This window comes from Camelus bactrianus, chromosome X (genome assembly GCF_048773025.1).
Source record: "Camelus bactrianus isolate YW-2024 breed Bactrian camel chromosome X, ASM4877302v1, whole genome shotgun sequence".
Classification (NCBI taxonomy): domain Eukaryota; kingdom Metazoa; phylum Chordata; class Mammalia; order Artiodactyla; family Camelidae; genus Camelus; species Camelus bactrianus.
Window position 1 is genome coordinate 75,895,365 of NC_133575.1, and position 12,459 is coordinate 75,907,823.

At 37.6% G+C, this 12,459-nt stretch overlaps 1 long non-coding RNA gene across 1 annotated transcript in view; it reads right to left on the bottom strand.

The window, feature by feature from the left end:
• Positions 1-4,915: 4,915 nt before the first annotated feature.
• Positions 4,916-12,459, bottom strand: part of LOC141576342 (uncharacterized) — a 35,749-nt gene continuing 28,205 nt past the window's right edge. Inside the window, exon 4 of the long non-coding RNA XR_012504699.1 lies at positions 4,916-7,615. This is a non-coding gene — a long non-coding RNA (uncharacterized LOC141576342). The remainder of the gene's footprint in view (positions 7,616-12,459) is intronic.

Consider the following 12,459-nt stretch of genomic DNA (forward strand, 5'->3'; position numbering starts at 1 on the left):
GTTAACTAACTTTTTCAAGATGACATGCCTTATCAGGATTATAGTTGTTCCCTCAGCTGTGGCATTTAGTAAACACAAATTCTCAAAGAAAGCACAATGGTGATGTGAGACTTTTGAGAAAAACAATCAGTTATTGCACCCAGGGATTAAAAATAAAGCTATGTCTAAATGACGCTAGAAAAATAACTGATTGTAACCTTCCAAAATCACACAGCTATTAATTGGCATAACAGGCACTCAAACAATAAAGCTGGTGGTCTTAACTAAGCTGAGATAGCTTTTATTTCCAATGCTTAAATAAGGGCCTGGGTAGTAAATAGTAGGCACACATTAAGTATTTGTCAAACTGGAAACTTAAACAGAATAGACATTATTTCCAAAAGCTTTTGTGGAAGTGGTTAGAGCCAGAGTGCAGAACTAAATTTGGTTCCCCCATACCTGGCCTCCAAGAAAATAGAAGTTGTCAAGGGAAATCTGGGCTATAAGGACAAGATTATCAGATATCAGACATAATGGATAGGTGGATTGTTATTATTATTATTATTACACAAATAATACACAAGCAGATCTTTAGGATAACTAGATATCTAATTATGTAAAAATACATAAAATGGGAGTGTAAGAAAACCACAAACTCTTCACATAGAAATAACCAGGTGATATTTGAGATTGCTCCTGACTTTGTCTATGAATCCATATACTTTTTTTAAGAATTAGTATAATATTGTACATAACTTTGTTACCTGCTTTTCTCAATAAAATATAAGCATTTTTCTATGTCAATCAATATACCCTTGCATATATGTTTAGTGACTTTAACTCAACCTTTTCTCTATTGTTGGATGTTTAGATTAGCTTTTTGCCATTTTAAACATTGTAATAAATCTTACATAAAAAAAGAAGAAAAGTGGTTGATGAAGCAATGCAGAAGATGAACCTCCCATGGGGGGCAAAAATCAAGCTAGTTGCCTAGTACGGAATTAATCACTGGTTGATTGATACAATTTGTAAAATTAATCTTTGGCATTGCTTCTCACTGAATAAACACAGGTTACCTATCTTTGACTCAGGTTCTATCTACTTTTTCAACCTGCTTGTTTATGAACTCTTTAATGACAGCTCTGTATTCGCATCATAGCACATGCTAGCACATAGTAGGTGCATTTCATATTATTAAATTTGTATATTTCCTATTAACTTGTGAAATAATTGACTGATTTTGACCAAAATGTGGCATTACTAAAGAACATCAACTATTGATTGTATCTGCTTTGTAGTTAGTATAACCAGAAATAAAAGGTTGCATTATACAGTGTTCAAATGTATTAATATTTGGTTTTTACTTAATTGAGACCTATGTCTTATAGAACCACTAATCTTATTAGGCCTAGGCGAGTTTACAAATAATTCTTACCTCCTTCTTTGTCTATTATACCACAGTTACTCTGTCAAAAAATTCTCTTGAAAAATCAACTTATTTGTTGACAGTATTTGTTTAACACCTCCAGTTGCAGGGTGAAAATCTGCAAAGGTTGTAGAAAACATCATGTTCCTTTTAAGAGATGTACAGTTTAGCATGGGAGGCAGCAATGGAATTGATAGGCTAGACTATGCTGCGATACCAAACAAGTCCCCAAACTCAGTGCGCTAACACTGTAAGTGTTTATTGTTCACTCATGCTACATGTCTATTGGGTAGCAGCAGTCACATGCTGTTCATGGTAACACCTCAGAGACTCAAGGTGACAGAATAGCCTTCATTTTGACTTTTCTAGCCATGCAAAAGAGAAAAATATTTGTGGAGGGTTTCACACTAGCAAATGGATGCTCTGGCCCAGAAGTGATATATACCACTTCTGCTTACCTAAACTTTTACAGAAGTTCTAATTTACAAGAGCTAGTCACAGAGTTCCACTCATCTACAGTGGTGCCAGAAAAAGCCCAGAATATAGGGCACCAGGAATCCTTGGTGATCAGCGATAATGACTACCACAGTAGAAAACTCACAAATTACAGAATTGCCATATGGCGGAGCGAAGAGTGACCTATGAAATCATCCTCAAATTCCTCATTTTACAGATAAGGAATGAGGTCCAAAAAGGAAGAAGTGATTGATAAGAGACACATAGCTAGTAATCAACAAAACTAGGTCAAAACTCAGTTCCCAACTTAGGGCTATGTCCTTTCCACTAACTAAAATTCAACAAGCAGACATCCTCCACTAGTCAATCTCAGTGTTTTGTCAATTTTGCTAGCAAAATCCACTTTAAATAGTAGTCTTCCTGCTTCAAGAATTGGATAACTCCATTTCCACCTCTAAATAAAGACTTCATTTATCCAACCCCAAATATTTAACTCCTTCAAATTTTCTGTTCAAACTTATAATCCCTTAATCATTCTACTGTTCTTTTAACTTCTGCTAAGCAGTTTGCAAATTTAAAGTGTTGTGAAAATGATCACTGATTTTTTTTCTTCCCTCCCACTGAAGTGAAATATTAGAAGGATCTTAAAGCAAAAGCAGGTCTCTGCATGGAACAGAAATTCCTACAGTGAAGTGCTGGCTACTTCATTTCCCTCACTGAACAACAGGAGCTACAAAGGCAAAGGGTCGCACTGTATGGATTCGGATGCTGAGCCCACAGCAGGAAAAGCCAGCTAGGGGTCACAAGTAATAAGGCGAACTCTTGGCTATGCAGTAGTTTGTCTGAATGTGAATATAATCTCTGCACATCTCAAGGGTTGGTGTTTGGGACTGAAATAAATTCAAAGGAACTCTTTGTTTTAATTGACCACTCATATGGAGAGAAATAAAAAGGTAGATTCTCCTGGGCTTAAAAGGTACAGCTGGGAAGTACATCAGGCATTCTCGTATTCGGGTTCTCAGGGTAGGACTTATTAAACACATGTCAGCAGAGCTTGGAGGCCTGAAAAAGTAAATGCTTAATGTACCACCCACCTAGGAAGAGCTTAGGCCTTGGGAGAAGCTGGTTCAGCATGTTTCAGAGCTGGGCTCAGGAGTTGTTTTTCCATCACCTGACTCTACCAAAAAATAAAATGGAGCAAATCAAGCTCAAAAGACCAGTTACCCTTAGAGGAAATCCTCCTCCCCGAAAAGAATAGGCTGGCTTTTGGATATGTTTCCATCTAAGAGACAGATAGTTGTCACAGCACTGTCCATTGTACTTTTACTGGGCAGAGACTGCACAGAGCAGTCAGTGATTTTCATTTCACCTATTCCTCTTGAGTGCTACTGGAGAAACACTCTCTGGGGCAAAGTTATGAGAGTCACTCTTTTTAACTGAGAACTTGAGAGCATATTGTTTTGGATTTCATGGGATGGTCATAGGTGGATAAATAACACTTAGAACAGGTACAGGCATAGCATTTGCTGCAGATTCTCTCATGACCATAGTAACTGTGTTTTTGCATAAGTGTCAAAAGAACAGGCAGACTGAGTTGGCCTTGTCTGCTCTATGGTAATCAACCCTTACACAGCAAGCTTCAGGAAACATCCTTTTGATAGATGGTGCTCCTGTGAGAGTGGCTGCAACTGTGGAGGCAAAATGTCTTCCTACCTCAGGCTTTCCTGATGAACCATAGCAACCTGGCAGAGCTGGCGTGGGATCCCCAGGCCTAATCATAGCCAACTGGCTCCTTTGTGATTTGCTTCATTTTTATTTTGTTTGACAGTTCTGAAGCTGTGCTTTCTTACAGCTGAGTGGCCTGTGGCAGCTGGCTGCTGAGAGTAGTTTTCACTCATGTAGAGACCACACAAGCGCACGCACGCGAGCACACACACACACACACACACACATACACAAGGAGAGAGAGAAAGAAAGCAAGAGTGAGAGTAAGAGCAAGCACACGTGCGAGAGAGAGGAAACGTGTGAAAAATTGAAATGGCAAGGACTGTTACAGAAAGAAAATGTGTGAAAATTGAAATGACAAAGACTGTTAGTGGCTAGTCTCATCGTCACAGACAAACTGAAATGGCTACTGGCAATGAGAGCACTTGAAAGGTGACAGGGCAAAAGACGTGGCTGTCAAGATTCCCTCTCCCCACTGGAATCCTGCAAGGGTCAGATTCAAAGGAATTCAGGTTCACTTCTAAATTCATAGGGCTTGAGATATCACAGTAAGGATACTATGAAAGGATGTGTTTTTCACTGTTTGACAAATTGAAAATTATTTAACTCTTCAGAATTGACTTTGTGTAATTATAAGTTTGGTCACTTGTGATGGTAGCTTCATAGATTTAGAAAAACGCCAGAAGAGTACTCAGAAAGAGTAGCTCTTCAACTTCTCGTTGAACAAGATTCGATGAAATAAATGTTTTTGGGAGTGGGGCGTGAATTCAGAATCTAAATGAGGTAGCTGAAGTAAATCCTTTACAGAAAATGATAAATAAACAAGAACACATTGAAAGGAAGATATAGATGCCAATAATAATCGAAAAGGAGGGCAGATAAATCTTCACCATTATCACATATCACAGTAAAAACTCCATTGTAATACAGGATCATGGATGAAGAAATTTCCCACCTTATGTACTTACATACATTACAGCCATGGGAAATTTTTTGAGGAAGAACTGTAACCCGCCCATTTTCATTTCAGTGGTAGCTGAAATAATGATACAGGGAATATGGCAGTCAGCACATCTGAGATTTCTTTCTTTTTTTTAAACATTTTTTTATTTAGTTATAGTCATTTTACAATGTTGTGTCAAATTCCAGTGTAGAGCACAATTTTTTAGTTATACATGAACATACATATATTCATTGTCACATTTTTTTGTCGCTGTGAGCTCCCACAAGATCTTGTATATATTTCCCTGTGCTATACAGTATAATCTTGTTTATCTATTCTACATTTTAAAATCCCAGTCTGTCCCTTCCCACCCCCACCCCCTTGGCAACCACAAGTTTGTATTCTATGTCTATGAGTCTGTTTCTGTTTTGTATTTATTTATTTTTTTTAATTAATTTATTTATTTAATTTATTTTTAGATTCCACATGTGAATGATCTCATATGGTATTTTACTTTCTCTTTCTGGCTTACTTCACTTAGAATGACATTCTCCAGAAACATCCATGTTGCTGCAAATGGCATTATGTTGTCTGTTTTTGTGGCTGAATAGTATTCCATTGTATAAATGTAGCACATCATCTTTATTCAGTCATCTGTTGATAGACATTTAGGCTGTTTCCATGTCTTGGCTATTGTAAATAGTGCTGCTATGAACATTGGGGTGCAGGTGTCATTTTGAAGTAGGGTTCCTTCTGGATATATGCCCAGGAGCGGGATTCCTGGGTCATACAATAAGTCTATTCCTAGTCTTTTGAGGAATCTCCATACTGTTTTCCACAGTGGCTTTCCTTGCTTCCCTTTCCCACTCTTAATGATTTAGATGTCTTCTTTTACAATTTTGTGTTTATTCTATTTGTAATTCATAGTAGTTATCTCCTTTCCAGTTACGAGTTTCTCATTTTTGTAGCATCCTGCTTCTTTTCTATTTAGAGTAGACCTGTGAATATTTCTTTTAGCATGGGTTTAGTGTTGCTAAACTCTTGTAATTTTTACTTGTCTGTGAAGTTCTTTATCTCTCTTTCTATTCTAAAGGATAGCCTTGCTGGATAGAGTATCCTAGGCTGCATCTTTTTTTTTTTTCGTTCAGGACTTTGAATATATATCTTGCCACTCCCTTCTGGCCTGTAGTGTTTGTGTAGAGAAATCAGCTGAGAGCCTTATGGGGGGGGTTCCCTTGTAACTGACTCTTTGTTTTTCTCTTGCTGCCTTTAGGATCATTTCTTTATCCTTGACTCTGGCCATCTTGATTATGATATGTCTTGGTGTGGGTCTGTTTGGGTTCTTCCTGTTTGGGACCCTTTGAGCCTCCTGTACATGGATATCTGATACCTTCTTTAGGTTTGGGAAGTTTTCAGTCATGATTTCTTCAAATACCTTTTCAATCCCCTTTGTTCTCTCTTCCCCTTCTGGAACCCCTATTATGCATAGATTGGCACGCTTTATATTATCCCATAGGTCCCTTATATTGTTTTCATTATTTTTCTCTCAGCTGTTCTGATTGGGTGTTTTCTGTTGTCCTGTCTTCAAGGTCACTTATTCATTCCTCTGCATTATCTAGCCTGCTTTGCACAGCCTTTAGGTCAGCTCTCATCTCAGCAAATGAGTTTACTAATCCTACTTGGTTCTTCTTTATAGCTTCTATTTCATTTTTGACATATTTTATATCTCTAAACACTGTTTCTTTTAGTTCCTTCAGTACTTTGATCACTCCTTTTTTGAAATCTTGAACTAGTAGGCCATCAATGTCTATTTCCTTGATCATGCTTTCAGGGGATTTCTCTTGATCTTTTAATTGGGAGTGGTTCCTCTGCTTCTTCATCTTGCTCATGTCTCTCTGGCACTGTGGCCGGTGGGTGGGTGGGTCACTCCCCCTCCCCCTCCCGATGCCACAGTCAGATGCTGCACTCAGAAGAGGCAGGTGTACAGATCACGCCCTCTCCAAGCACTGTGGTCAGGTGCTGCGTTCCTGCTAGGAAGGCAGGTGGCTGCCCACCCTCTCCTGGTGCCGGTCACTCTGCTGCTCTGTGCAGCTGCCTGCTCTGCCTCCGATCGGCGCTCAGTAGGCGGGCTTGGGGAAGACCGCGGAACAGCCCCGCTCCTGCTCTGTGCCAAATCTTAGCTCCTTGTTTGTCTTGGTGGCATGAGCTCTCTGAGGTGCCAGGACAGAAAAATCCTATCTGCCTTGGGCTGTAAACAAGTCTCAGTCTTGCCCAGGAGGTTGTGGAGGCCCCACCCCTGCCCGGGTGCTGCGTGCAGGAGGGTATGATGGCTATGGCTGAGCCCTGCCTCTCTTCTAGCGAGAAGCGCCAGTAATGGCGCTGCAGGTCTGAGGAGACAAAGGCTACAGTGCCCCTCCCCCCAGGGCACACCAGCCTTGTTGCTTTGCTTTTTCTGCAGTTTATGGGGACTGAGGTTGTTCTGCTCCATATCCCCTCCCACCACAGTGCACAGCACCCTGCAGTTCCCCGGGGCTGCCTCAGTGTAGCTGCCCCAGTCCTCTGCCTGGCTTGGGCAGCCTGTCCCGGCCCCCAGCTGCCGGCTCTTGTCTCAGGCTGGGTGTCATGGGGACCCTTTGTGCCTGTTTAACTTAGTTCTGTCAGTCAAGGGTGATCGGGGCAGATCAGAGCCTCAGAGGCTCCCCCTCCGTCCCATTGGCCTCTCAGTTGGAGAGGGGGAGACCCAGTGAATAAGCACTATTCCTCCTTTGCCGCTCCCTCCCTGCGGGACCAGTCCTGCACTGTTCTGTTTTTTCTCCTTTCTTTTTTCCTTTTCTCCTACCAGATGTTTGGCGTCCTTGTCTTTCTAAGAGGGTGATGTTCTGTCAGAGTTCAGCAGGTGCTCTGGTTGGCTGAGTGGATCCGTAGATGTGAGTTTTGGTGTATTTGTGGGAGAGGGTGAGCTACAAGCGTCCTTCTACTCTGCCATCTTGCTTCTTTCTCAACACATCTGAGATTTCAGTTATACCATTAGCAGGTACACCAAAGATGTCCTGGTGCAAAGAAACATTACCAACCTCTACTTCATTCTGTTAGGTATGGGAAGAGAAATTTGAGATGTAATAAATACAAACTATTGATCAGAGATCAATGTCTACACTGATACTCTTCATAATAATATCAACAGTAATAACAAAAACAAATAAACCACCACCACTGCTTACTGAGTTCGTACTATGTACCAGGCAGTTATTTTATATACATTACCTTATAAAAACCTTCAATAAAAGGATTTATCCTTGTTTTCAAGGGTTAAGAAAGTGAATCTCAAAGAGGTTAAGTAGGTTAAGTACCTTTCCCAGAGTCTCACCGAGGTAGCAAAATCAGAATATAGAATGCCCAGTGTTCTTTCCAATAAGTCATTTTTCCCAAACTTGAATTTTATAAGATATTTTCTGGGAGATGTTTCATAAGTATCCCACAAAAGAAAAGATTGTGGAGGAAAATAGCTATGGGGAAAGAAAGACACACCATTTCATGACTATTGAGAAAGTTCATTGCATACTGAGTAGTGATAGTTCAGAGAAGTACCACAGTAACTGGCTTAACTTACAATTTCAAACTGATTTGAACATAGAATTCCTTTCTTAAGAACATTTATTAATATCCTTGAAATCATGCTCTGAGGTGACCAGTTTAGGAAATCTCACTAATAAAGTGAAACCAAAGATACAAACTGACTACATCATGAGTTTATATTTATAGTGCAATACATACTTTTCAAAGTACTTTCAAAGTAATTACTAATTTAATCCTTATAACAATCTAAGGCATATTTGGTGGTGTTAGCTTCATTTTACCAGTCAAACTACATCAAGTTCAATGAGGTTATCTGTTGATCAAGGTTACAACTAAAGTTGCAAAGTTTGTACAAGAATTTTTGCCTTCCAACTCCTAGTCCAGTTTTCTTTACGCTATACTACACAACATTGCTAAACTGCTCTTTCCTTTAGGTCTCAAAATAAGGTTAATTTACATGTCTGAATGTATACTGAATCAAAGGTTGATGATAAGATTTGAAACAATGCATGAATGTAAAAAACAAACAAATAAAAGTCCTATTATTTCTGTAGCCTAAGGATAAAGAAAAACATCTTAAGACCACACATACACAAAAACAATTGTAAGACAAAATTTGATGGGTTAGCTATATTAAGATTGAGGGTTTCTATGTGGTGAATGATTCCAGTCAACCTACTGATAGAAGATATTTGCAATGTCTATAACTGATGAGGGACTAATATCTAAAGTAAGTAATTAAATCACATATAAAACAATGAGAAAAATAAAACAAAAATGGTCAAAGATAAGAACAGACAAGTCAGGGAAAGGAAACTTCAATGACTAAGTGACTAAGTATTTGAAAACATGCTCAAAATCATTAGTAATCAGAGAAATGTACACTAAAACCATGCTATGCCACTTTATATTCATATCTGCAGAAATTTTAAAAAATTATAATGTTATAAATTGGCAAGGATGGGGGAAATGTATTTTTTATTCACTATTGGTGGGCATGTAGACATTTGCAGCCATTCTGGAGAGCAGTGTGGTAGCATTGGCCAAATTAACCACACACATATACTATGACTCAGTAATCTCTCTACTGGGTCTATAACCCAGGAGAATTCTCATATACTACCATAGAGGAATATATAAGAGGACATTTATTACAGCATTGTTTGAAATCGAGGGGTCTCTCACTAGAAATATAGATAAGAAAAATGTGGTGGCTGCCACTTCTGGTTTCTGCTCTGAGACATAGAGAGCTGAAGAGAGCATCACTCTCATGCTTACAAAAAGACAATGTTGGAGAAACTGAATATTCAGAACTTTCTTGAAACAATCGAAGAACTAAAGCCAAAGCAAACAATTATCCTAAAATCTAGGGAGAGACTGTCACCGGCAACAAGAAACTAGGCTCTAGCATTGACTGACTTGGAAAAGTTGCTGCTGAATTCCATATGAGACAGTAAGAAGATCCAGATCAAAATACTAACAAATTGCTAAAGGTTGAGAGTATGGGCTAGGGTGAGAATGTGAAGACTTCAGGAGTGGCAGGTATATATTTGGGTTAGTATTCTCTGGAAAATTCTTCCTCAGTAAACCCCACCAGGTGCTCACAAGGAAGGTGGAAGGAATCCTGATAAAATTTTCTTCATGGTGCTGACTAGGGGAAGGGAAAAGCATACTCAGATAAAATTCCACACAGATTAATCTCCTCAAACTCTCCTATGGAAGAAAAGCCTTACTCTGCAGGGAAGAATAACAAAAACTGTACCCTTAGGACTTCAGAACAAGGGATATTATCAGATATAAACAGGATATGAGATACTGATGAAAGAGTTAAGTCACCAAGAAGATATAACAATCCTAAATATCATACCTCAAACGAGAGCATAAAAATACATGAAGCAAAAACTTACAGGGCTGAAAAGAGAAAAAGGCAAATCCACAATTAAAATTGTACACTTCAGAAATTATTTCTAAGGTATTGATAGAATAAGTAGGCAAAACAAACAAACAAAAAACAGTAAGAGTATAGATGATCTGAACAATGCTATCATTGATGTTTATAGAACACTCTGCCCAACAACAGCAGAATATATATTCTTCTCAATGTACATAGAACACTCACATAGATCATATTCTGTACCATAAAAGAAACTTCAAGAAATTTGATGAAATAGAAACTATACGAGGAATATTCTAAGACCACAATTAAGCTAAAATCAATAACAGAAAGATATCTGTAAAGTACACAAACATTTGTAAATTAACAGATTTCTAAATGATCCATCATCAAAGAGGAAGTTTCAGGGGAAATTAAAAGTATTTCGAACTCAATGAAAATAAAAATACAGCATATCAAAATTTGAGGGATGCTGCTAAAGTGGTGCTTAGGGAAAATTTAAAGCAATTAATGCTTGTAATAGAAAAGAAAAATCTAATATCAGTAATCATTCAAGAAGAGGGGAAAATTAAACTAAAGGTGAACAGAACAAAGTGAAAATAAATGTTACAGCACCAATCAATTGAAAACAGAGAGACTAGAAAGAAAATGAATGAACATAAAAGATGTTTCTTTGAAAAGATCGGTAAAATTGAAAATCTCTAACCAGAGTGACCAAGATAAAAAGACAAGACACAATTACCACTATCAGTAATGAAAGAGTGGATAATACCTCTGATCCCACAGACGTTAAAGGATAATAAGGGAATACTGTGAGCAACTTTATAATAATAAATTTGATAACCCAGATGAAATGGATCAATTCCTCTAAATATACTGTGGTAGGTAGAATAATGCCTCACAAGAAATGTCCATTCTGTAATCCCAAGGACTTATGAATATGTTATTCTACTTGATAAAAACACTTTGAAGTTGTTGTAATATGTTTTGAAATCAGGAAATATGATGCCTCCAGCCTTTTTTTTTTTTTTTTGCCGTCTCAAGATTTTTTTAGACTATTCCTGGTATTTTGTGGTTCTGTATGAATTTTAGAATTGTTTTTTCTATTTTTGTAAAAAATGCCAATGGGATTTTGATAGGGATTGCATCAAGTCTGCAGATCACTTCAGTTACTGTGGACATTTTAACAATATTAAGGCTTCCAATCCTTGAACATTGAAAGTTTTCCCGTTTGTGTCTTGTTTAATTTCTTTCATCAATGTTTTATAGTTTTCAGTATACAAATCTTTCATGTCCATAGTTAAGTTTCTTTCTAAGTATTTTATTCTTTTCCAATGCTATTGTAAATGAGATTGTTTTCTTAATTTCTTTTTTTTTCAGATAGTTCATTGTTAGGATATATAAATGTAACTAATTTTTATTAGTTGATTGTATATCCTTCAATTTTACTGATTTTGTTTACTTGTTCTAACAACTTTTGTGGAGTCTTTAGGATTTTGAGGAATTTTCAAAATGTTGTTTGTAGTGGCTGCACCACTTTGCATTCCCATTAACAATTTCATCTGAAAACAGGACACATTTTACTACTTCCTTTCTGATTTGGATGTCTTTTTTCTTTTTCTTGCCAAGTTGCTCTGGCTAGGACTTCCAGTATTATGTTAAATAGAAGTGTTGCAAGTGAGCATCCTTGCTTTGCTACTGATCTTAGAGGAAAATAATACACAATGGGGAAAATGTAGTCTCTTCAGCGAATGGAAAAACTGGATATCCATATACAAAAGAATAAAATTGAAACCTTATCTTATACTATAAACCAACTCAAAATGGATTAAAGAGTTACACATAAGACCAGAAACTATAAAACTCTTAGAAGAAAACATAGGGGGAAATCTTAACATTGGTCTTAGCAATCATTTCATGGATGTGACATCAAAAGCACAGTCAACAAAAGTAAAAAAAAAGGTGGGACTACATCAAACTAAAAAGCTTCAGCATAGCAAAGGAAGCAATCAATAGAGTGAAAGTGTGACTTACAGAATGAGATAAAATATTTGCAAATATTTATCTGATAAGAGATTAATCTCCAAAATATATGAAACTTGTGCAACACAATTATTACTTTAAAAAAACTGATGATGCAATTAAAATGGGCTAAAAACTTGAATAGACATTTCCCAAAAAGAAGACATGAAATGGGCAATAATAATATGAAAACCAGTTCAGTGTCACCAATCATCAGGGAAATGCAAATCAAAGCACAGTGAGATATCACCTCACTCCTATCAGGATGTCAGTTACTAAAAACAAACAAACAAAAACAAAACCGGGAAAACACGTATTGGTGAGGATGTGGGAGATTGAAACTCTTGCTCATTGTTGGTGGGAATGCAAACTGGTACAACCACTATGGACAACACCATGGAAGCTCCTCAAAAATAAAAAATAGAACGATTAAAGATC